General features: G+C 38.3%; 1 long non-coding RNA gene across 1 annotated transcript; it reads left to right on the forward strand.

Moving 5' to 3' along the window:
- The first annotated feature begins 3,877 nt into the window (after window positions 1–3,877).
- On the forward strand, window positions 3,878–4,857 carry LOC114471349 (uncharacterized). The gene is made up of 3 exons (XR_003674961.1): window positions 3,878–4,450; window positions 4,548–4,662; window positions 4,748–4,857. It is a non-coding gene; the product is annotated as an uncharacterized LOC114471349 (long non-coding RNA).
- The last annotated feature ends 3,512 nt before the right edge of the window (window positions 4,858–8,369 follow it).

The following is an 8,369-nucleotide window of genomic DNA, read 5'->3' on the forward strand; positions in this document are numbered from 1 at the left end:
CAATGTGCAGGGTTAAAAAAATGTGTTCTCATGTTTCTCACGATCAGATCAAAACCGATAGTTGTTTTTTTTTTTTCTTTCTTCCCCTTCTGTACCAGCACAGATGTGGATTTGAACTGGTCAGAGCATAAGTGGTCAGGGGTGTGGCTGACAGTGTGGAGGAGTTTGTTTTAATGTGTCCTCTTTGATAATCCTCTGGGGGAATGTCCTGCATTCTACTGCAGATGTTTCACTGTGTTTGCATGCTTGGGATCGGGGTTGGGCTCTTTGATCTGAGGGCGAATGCACCACAGAGGCTTGCAGCGAGGGTGAGCTGAAGCTCTACATAAGAAGCTCACTAAAAAAAAAAAAAACCCTTCCCTAAAGATTTCCCTTTAATAGTCTGGCTGCTATGATCAGAGACTTTGGGGATACTATACGGTCTTTTTGTCCTAATCCCTCTTTCTGTTGCCAAAACCTGTAACTTATTTGGACTCTTCAGTAGAAACACTTGAAAGTGCCACAAAGACTGCTTCCGCCCACGTTTATTTCTGCTCTATTTTACCACACACAAGAATGTCTTTTTTTTTAACATAATACAGTTAAACATTACACGCATGAAAACACCCTTAATATACATCATACAATTCATCTAACACATCAATAAAACAAAGGTGGTGCCCTGTCCAGGGTGTACCCCCGCATTGAGAGCTGCAGATAGGCACCAGCAGAACCCCATGACCCTGAAAGAAGGGGCTAGAGGGTCAGAAAATGGATGGATGGATGGATGGATGGATGGATGGATGGATGGATGGATGGATGGATGGCCGCTGAATGCTATACTAAATCATACATGTCAAGTTTTGGATTTGAAAAATAGGGACATTTTCAGGCGCCCGCTACGAGCCGTCCCACCCGCCCAACCAAGCTCCAGTATCCCTTATATTTTAAGACAAGTGTACAAGAAATCTAAAATACCCACTTGTCATGCACTTACTAAATACAATTAGGTGATTAGAATCTAGTTGGCCGACCTTTATTAACATTGAAATGCTGTGAACATTCCTACTAGAACTGGGTGATATATATATCTCAATATATTTTCTAAAAATGGTGATATATGATATAAATCTAGATAATTTTATTTCAAATGAAGTCTGAGCAGAAAAACAATTCTGGGTTAAATTTGCTGATGCAAAATGCCACGCAGGCACATTTATTAACAAACAGCTGCACAATATGTGCCACTTTCTCCTGTAAGGGACAGCACGTGTGAGTGAGTTCTGTCGTGTGGCTTGTCATGGGGAAGGTCTGGGTTAGGACGCACTCATTAGTCCATTTAATTGAGCTTTACATACTGTTCTGGAAAGTAAAAGCAGAGACTAGCAACTAGTATTTTGATACAAATAATTATATATATATATTGAATCTCAATATATTGCCCAGCCCTAATTCCTAAATTATAAAACAGCCTAAATTAAAACATAAATGGGTATATGAAGCACATGTGTTTATTTAATATACTTACAGTGGATATACAAGTCAACACATTGTATATTTACTGTTAATTTCATGTTGATTGTCTTGAAGTTAAACATTAACGTCTTATTTTCATTACATATTTTAATTTCTCATGCTCACTGTGGTTCTCTGACATTCACTAATGACTTATGAGACACATTTGTTGCAGACTTTACATCCTTTAACACTTTTTGAAAGAAAGGAGTGTATATTTGTGGCACTCATTCATCGTCTCTCTTCTGAGTTGTTTCCGGGTTTGTTGCCGCTGTCTGTGTTAATCTCGCGATAACTGCCACCCAAGCCATTTCAGGTGGCAGTTCTCGCGAGGCTAGTGACGGCGTTCAGTTTAGAAAGGCATCTTTTAATTATTATTACATTAAAATACGGGATATATACGTGAAAATGCTAATACGGGACGATGGCGGAAAAGAGGGGTAAAATAAAGGAGTTTTCCTGGCCAAAACGGAATACTTGACAGGTATGTACTAAATGCTAAGATACATTCAATTTTAAAAACTATGTTTATTATATAAAGCCTCTATTATTGTATTATTTATTTTATCTTCATTGCACTTTCTTTCGGGTGTCTTTTCTGTGTGTTGCCTTCTGTTTTTTTTTTTGTTTTTTTTTTGCTGCACTTTATCTGACCTGAGCTCCAATGACAGTACATTTTTCCACTGCGAGATGATCAATAAAGATCTAATCTAATCTAATTTTTAGTATGCGTCTGCAACACTGGAGTGGCAGATTTCCGAGTGTCCTTGAATGCAACATGAGCGTGAGTCGATTGAGTTCCTCCCACTGGTCACAGGTGAAGCTCCTTCCCTTGATTAGAAACGTATTTAAAGTGCGGCTGTGCATCACTCAGTCTTTCTGAGCTTCAACGGCGGCTGTACGTGGGTCGACTCTACCTATGGGCCAACTCTGCCCGTGGTTCTACTTTGTATATTGGTCGATGCTGCCCGTCAACCCATTCTGCCTCTTATGGGTCGCCTTCGGACGTGGAGGATCGCCTTCGGACGTGGTGGGTCGCCTTCGGACGTGGTGGGTCGCCTTCGGACGTGGTGGGTCGCCTTCGGACGTGGTGGGTCGCCTTCGGACGTGGTGGGTCGCCTTCGGACGTGGTGGGTCGTGGATTAATTTCGGATGTGGATTACCTTCGGGCGTGGATCGTGGATTACCTTCGGATGTGGATTAACTCTGGACGTCGGGTGATTGAAGGCATCTCATAGTACGAACCGTTATTTATGAAACCAAGGGTGTTAAACTCATTTCACGTAAAATTATTTATACTAATATTTGTTTACTGCTAAAAGTTTGACACTCTTGGTTTAACGGGTTAGAACTGCACCTTAGTACACATACGCTATAGTTTAGCCACACACTAGAGCTAAAATTAATATTATTTTACTCTGTGTAATCACCACAGACTACTTTAGTGTTTAACTATCACAATTTAGTCTAGCATTAGTCATGAGTCACGGTTTGAAACAACACAGCATAGATGGCTTGTGTTGTGTGGGTCATGATTTGAGCTGCAAATCAAACCCAATCATTGTCATAGTTGGTTATACACTCAAATAATAGTAGCAGTCTGAGTTTAAAATTTGACGAATTTTGCCACACAAACTTGACAAATTTTTATTGCGTGCCTGGCCTACTTGCGACGTCACGTTTTGTTAGTTCCAAGTTTAACAGTGGCTGTAAACCTAATGAATAGTGATTTATTGAAATAACATGACGCGCTTGGCATAAATGCCGCACAGATCAAAAAGTTGAATTTTAGTAGCGTGTACTTCAAAGACTAAAAAACATTAATGCTCTAAAGTGATCTTTTACATTTCTATTCAACTATCAATTATGCGTGAAAATGCTTAACAGTTAATTTTCAGGGTAGTTGCGAACTTTCCGAATATAAACAAAACCCTTCACTTTCAGAAGAATTGCAAATTTTCCCGAAGAAACGAAGAATTCACTTTCAGAAGAATTGCAAATTTTCCCGAAGAAACGAAGAATTCACTTTCAGAAGAATTGCAAATTTTCCCGAAGAAACGAAGAATTCACTTTCAGAAGAATTGCAAATTTTCCCGAAGAAACGAAGAATTCACTTTCAGAAGAATTGCAAATTTTCCCGAAGAAACAAACCACGAATCAAAAGGGAAAAGTGCATCCAGATAAGTGACGGAGGCCACGCCCACATCGACAAGAAGACTGAAAAAATAAATTCACCTGCAGAAGAACCAGGACCAGCCTCTCCAGGACTTTAGTCACATAGGACGTGGATTCAAGTTGTTAGTGTATTGCACTGTTACAATGTGTATATATACTGTATTTATTGTATATGTTGAAATATCTGTATCTATTGTATGTAGAAATGGCTGCATCTATGTTTAAATGTGTATCTATTGTGTGTATATATAGAAATATCTGTATTTTATGTAGAAATATCTGTATTGTATGTAGAAATATTTGTATAGAAACATGTAAAATATCTGTATGATAAAATAATATATATCGCTCCCAGCTAAGGTTAAATATTTTAATTGTGGAAATCTGCTGCAGCTAAGGTTAAATATTTGTATCATGGTGGTGAATTTGTAATCTGTCTCAGCTAATGTTGAATATTTCTTCTATGCCTACTAATATGGACATCTGTCCCCAGCTAAATTTAAATATTTTAATCTGTCCTCCCAGCTAAGGTTAATTATTTCTACTGTCTGAATTTTCTGTTTTAACCCACTTTTTCCTTGCAAGCGCTTGGTGATTAAGTCACTTAAGGGTCTAGCTTTGATAGTCTCGGCCATGCTGATTCTGCTGGTGTTCAACAAGGACCTTCCATCCCTCGCTGATCCCAAGGTGACTTTAAAACAAGTGAGGGTGCCACCAAATCGACACCATTACCACCGCCTGATGCCCCACCAATCACCTTCAGCGTGTGGCCCACCAACAGGTAGGTGTTTGGCAATATCACTAGAACCAGAGAAATGTTCACTGAAAGTGATCCTAGATATCCAAAGATAAGCAATTTAATAAACTTTGTCTTTCAGTCCAGAGACAGAGGACAACCTCATCATGGTGATGCTCCATATGTCAACAGTGGATTATGCTTTTCATCCCAAGACCTTTCCTCACCATCTTTGGGCTGTTCTGCTGTCTAACCAGGTTCTTGTTGCATTGTTTTAACTAACCAAAGGTTTTGTATTGTTTTGACTAACCCAGGTTTCTTTTGAAATGTCTCATTGACTAGGATGTTTCCCTTTCCACTTTGCCAGTCGGCCCACTCTGCCACTCATGGATCAACTCTGCACGTCAGTCAACTCTGGACGTTTGGTGATTGAAGGCATCTCATAGTACGAGAACCGGTTTTTATTAAACCAAGAGTGTCGAACTCATTTCACGTAAAATAATTTATACTAATATTTGTTTACTGCTAAACGTTTGACACTCTTGGTTTAACGGGTTAAAACTGCACCCTAGTACACACCCTATAGTTTAGCCACACACTACAGCTGAAATTAATGTTATTTTACTCGGTGTGTAATCACCATAGACTATCTTAGTGTTTCACTATCACAACTTAACCAAACATTAGACATGAGTCACGGTTTGATCCAACACAGAATAGATGGTTTGTGGCTTGTGTTGTAGCTGGGTCATGATTTGAGCTGCAAATCAAACCCAATCATTGTCATAGTTGGTTATTCACCCTAATAATAGTAGCAGTCTAAGTTTAAAATTTGACGAATTTTACCACCGAAACTTGAAATTTTATTGCGTGCCTGGCCTACTTGCCGCGTCACGTTTTTAGTTCCAAGATTATCAGTCTTTCTAAACCTGACAAAAAGTGATAGATTGATTGAAATATGACGTGATTAACAAAAGCGCTGCACAGATCAAAAAGTTAAAACATAAGGACCAATGCTAAATTTTTAGTAGCGAGTAGTTGCGAATTTTCTGAATATAAACAAAACCATTTATTTTCTGAAGAATTGCGAGTTGATCGAACAAACAGAAGAGATCGTTTTCAGAAGAATTGCAAATTTTCCTGAAGAAACGAAGAATTCACTTTCAGAAGAATTGCAAATTTTCCCGAAGAAACGAAGAATTCACTTTCAGAAGAATTGCAAATTTTCCTGAAGAAACAAACCATGAATCAAAAGGGAAAAGTGCATCCAGATAAGTGACGGAGGCCACGTCCACATCAACAAGAAGACTGAAAAAATCAATTCACCTGCAGAAGAACCAGGACCAGCCTCTCCAGGACTTTAGTCACATAGGACGTGGATTCAAGTTGTTAGTGTATTGCACTGTTACAATGTGTGTATATATACTGTATTTATTGTATATGTTGAAATATCTGTATCTATTGTATGTAGAAATGGCTGCATCTATGTTTAAATGTGTATCTATTGTGTGTATATATAGAAATATCTGTATTGTATGTAGAAATATCTGTATTGTATGTAGAAATATTTGTATAGAAACATGTAAAATATCTGTATGATAAAATAATATATATCGCTCCCAGCTAAGGTTAAATATTTTAATTGTGGAAATCTGCTGCAGCTAAGGTTAAATATTTGTATCATGGTGGTGAATTTGTAATCTGTCTCAGCTAATGTTAAATATTTGTATCATGGTGGTGAATTTGTAATCTGTCTCAGCTAATGTTGAACATTTCTTCTGTTCCTGCTAATATGGACATCTGTCCCCAGCTAAATTTAAATATTTTAATCTGTCCTCCCAGCTAAGGTTAATTATTTCTACTGTCTGAATTTTCTGTTTTAACCCACTTTTTCCTTGCAAGCGCTTGGTGATTAAGTCACTTAAGGGTCTAGCTTTGATAGTCTCGGCCATGCTGACTCTGCTGGTGTTCAACAAGGACCTTCCATCCCTCGCTGATCCCAAGGTGACTTTAAAACAAGTGAGGGTGCCACCAAATCGACACCATTACCACCGCCTGATGCCCCACCCAATCACCTTCAGCGTGTGGCCCACCAACAGGTAGGTGTTTGGCAATATCACTAGAACCAGAGAAATGTTCACTGAAAGTGATCCTAGATATCCAAAGATAAGCAATTTAATAAACTTTGTCTTTCAGTCCAGAGACAGAGGACAACCTCATCATGGTGAGGCTCCATATGTCAACAGTGGATTATGCTTTTCATCCGAAGACCTTTCCTCACCATCTTTGGGCTGTTCTGCTGTCTAACCAGGTTCTTGTTGCATTGTTTTAACTAACCAAAGGTTTTGTATTGTTTTGACTAACCCAGGTTTCTTTTGCAACGTCTCATTGACTAGGATGTTTCCCTTTCCACTTTACCCGTCGGCCCACTCTGCCACTCATGGATCAACTTTGCACATCGGTCAACGCTGATTGAAGACATCTCATAGTACGAGAGCCGTTTATTAAACCAAGGGTGTCAAACTCATTTCACGCAAATTTATTAATTCAGTTTACTGCTAAAAGTTTGACACCCTCAGTTTAACGGGTTAAAACTGCACTCTAGTACACACACCCTAGTTTAGCCACACTACACACTAGTCATGAGTCACAGTTTAAACCAACACAGAATAGATGGTTTGTGGCTTGTGTTGTAGCTGGGTCATGATTTGAGCTGCAAATCAAACTAATCGTGGTCATAGTTGGTTATTCAGTCCAAAAATAGTAGCAGTCTGAGTTTAAAATTTGACGAATTTTTACCACAGAAACTTGACAAATTTTTATTGCGTGTCGGGCCTACTTGCGGCGTCACGTTGTCAGGTCAAGTTTGAGTCTTTGTAACCCGACGAAAAATGACGTGAGTAACAAAAGCGCCGCACAGATCAAAAAGTTAAGACATAAGGACCGTCGCCAAATTTTTATAGCGTTTACTTTAAAAGACTAAAAAACAATGTTCAAAGTTCTTTTACATTTCTATTGAATTATCAATTATGCGTGACAATGCTTAACCGTTAAGTAGTTGCGAATTTTCCCGAAGAAACAGAAGAGCTCATTTTCAGAAGAATTGCCAATTTTCCCGAAGAAACAGAAGAGCTCATTTTCAGAAGAATTGCCAATTTTCCCGAAGAAACAGAAGAGCTCATTTTCAGAAGAATTGCCAATTTTCCCGAAGAAACAGAAGAGCTCATTTTCAGAAGAATTGCCAATTTTCCCGAAGAAACAGAGTTCATTTTCAGAAGAAATGAAGTTGATGCATCCAGACAAATGAGTTTTGCGTACCTGGCCTACTTGCGACGTGACGTTAGTTCCAAGTTCATCAGTCTTTGTAAACCCGACAAAGTGATAGTTTGATCCAAATAACATTATGGCGTGATTAACAATAGCGCCGCACAGATTAATAAGTTAAGATGTAGTAAGGAATGACGCCAAATTTTAGTAGCGTTTACTTTGAAAGACTAAAATGTTTTGAATTATCAATTGTGTGAAAATGCTTAACCTTTGCTTTTCAGAGTAGTTGCGAATGATTCAAAGACACAGAACGTTTAATTTTCTAAAGAATTGCGAATTTTAAGAAGAAACAGAAGACCACTTACAGAATTGTGAAATAAAAGAATTGCATATTTTCAGAAGAAACAAAGAACCGTGAATCAAAGAGGTTAAAGTGCATCCAGATAAGTGACGGGAGGCCACGACCACATCGACGAGAAGACTGAAAAACAATTCACCTGCAGTCTGAGAAGGACCAGGATCTGTCACATGGGTTGTGGGTTTAAGTTTTTATTGTATTGTACTAATGTTAAAATATTGATTGTATGTTACAATGTACATATACTATATTCATTGTATGTTGTAACATCTGTATCTATTGTATATGTGTTGAAATGACTGCATATACTGTATCTTCTAAAAGATTTGATTATATAAT

The sequence above is a fragment of the Gouania willdenowi genome, chromosome 10 (genome assembly GCF_900634775.1).
Source record: "Gouania willdenowi chromosome 10, fGouWil2.1, whole genome shotgun sequence".
NCBI classification, from domain to species: domain Eukaryota; kingdom Metazoa; phylum Chordata; class Actinopteri; order Blenniiformes; family Gobiesocidae; genus Gouania; species Gouania willdenowi.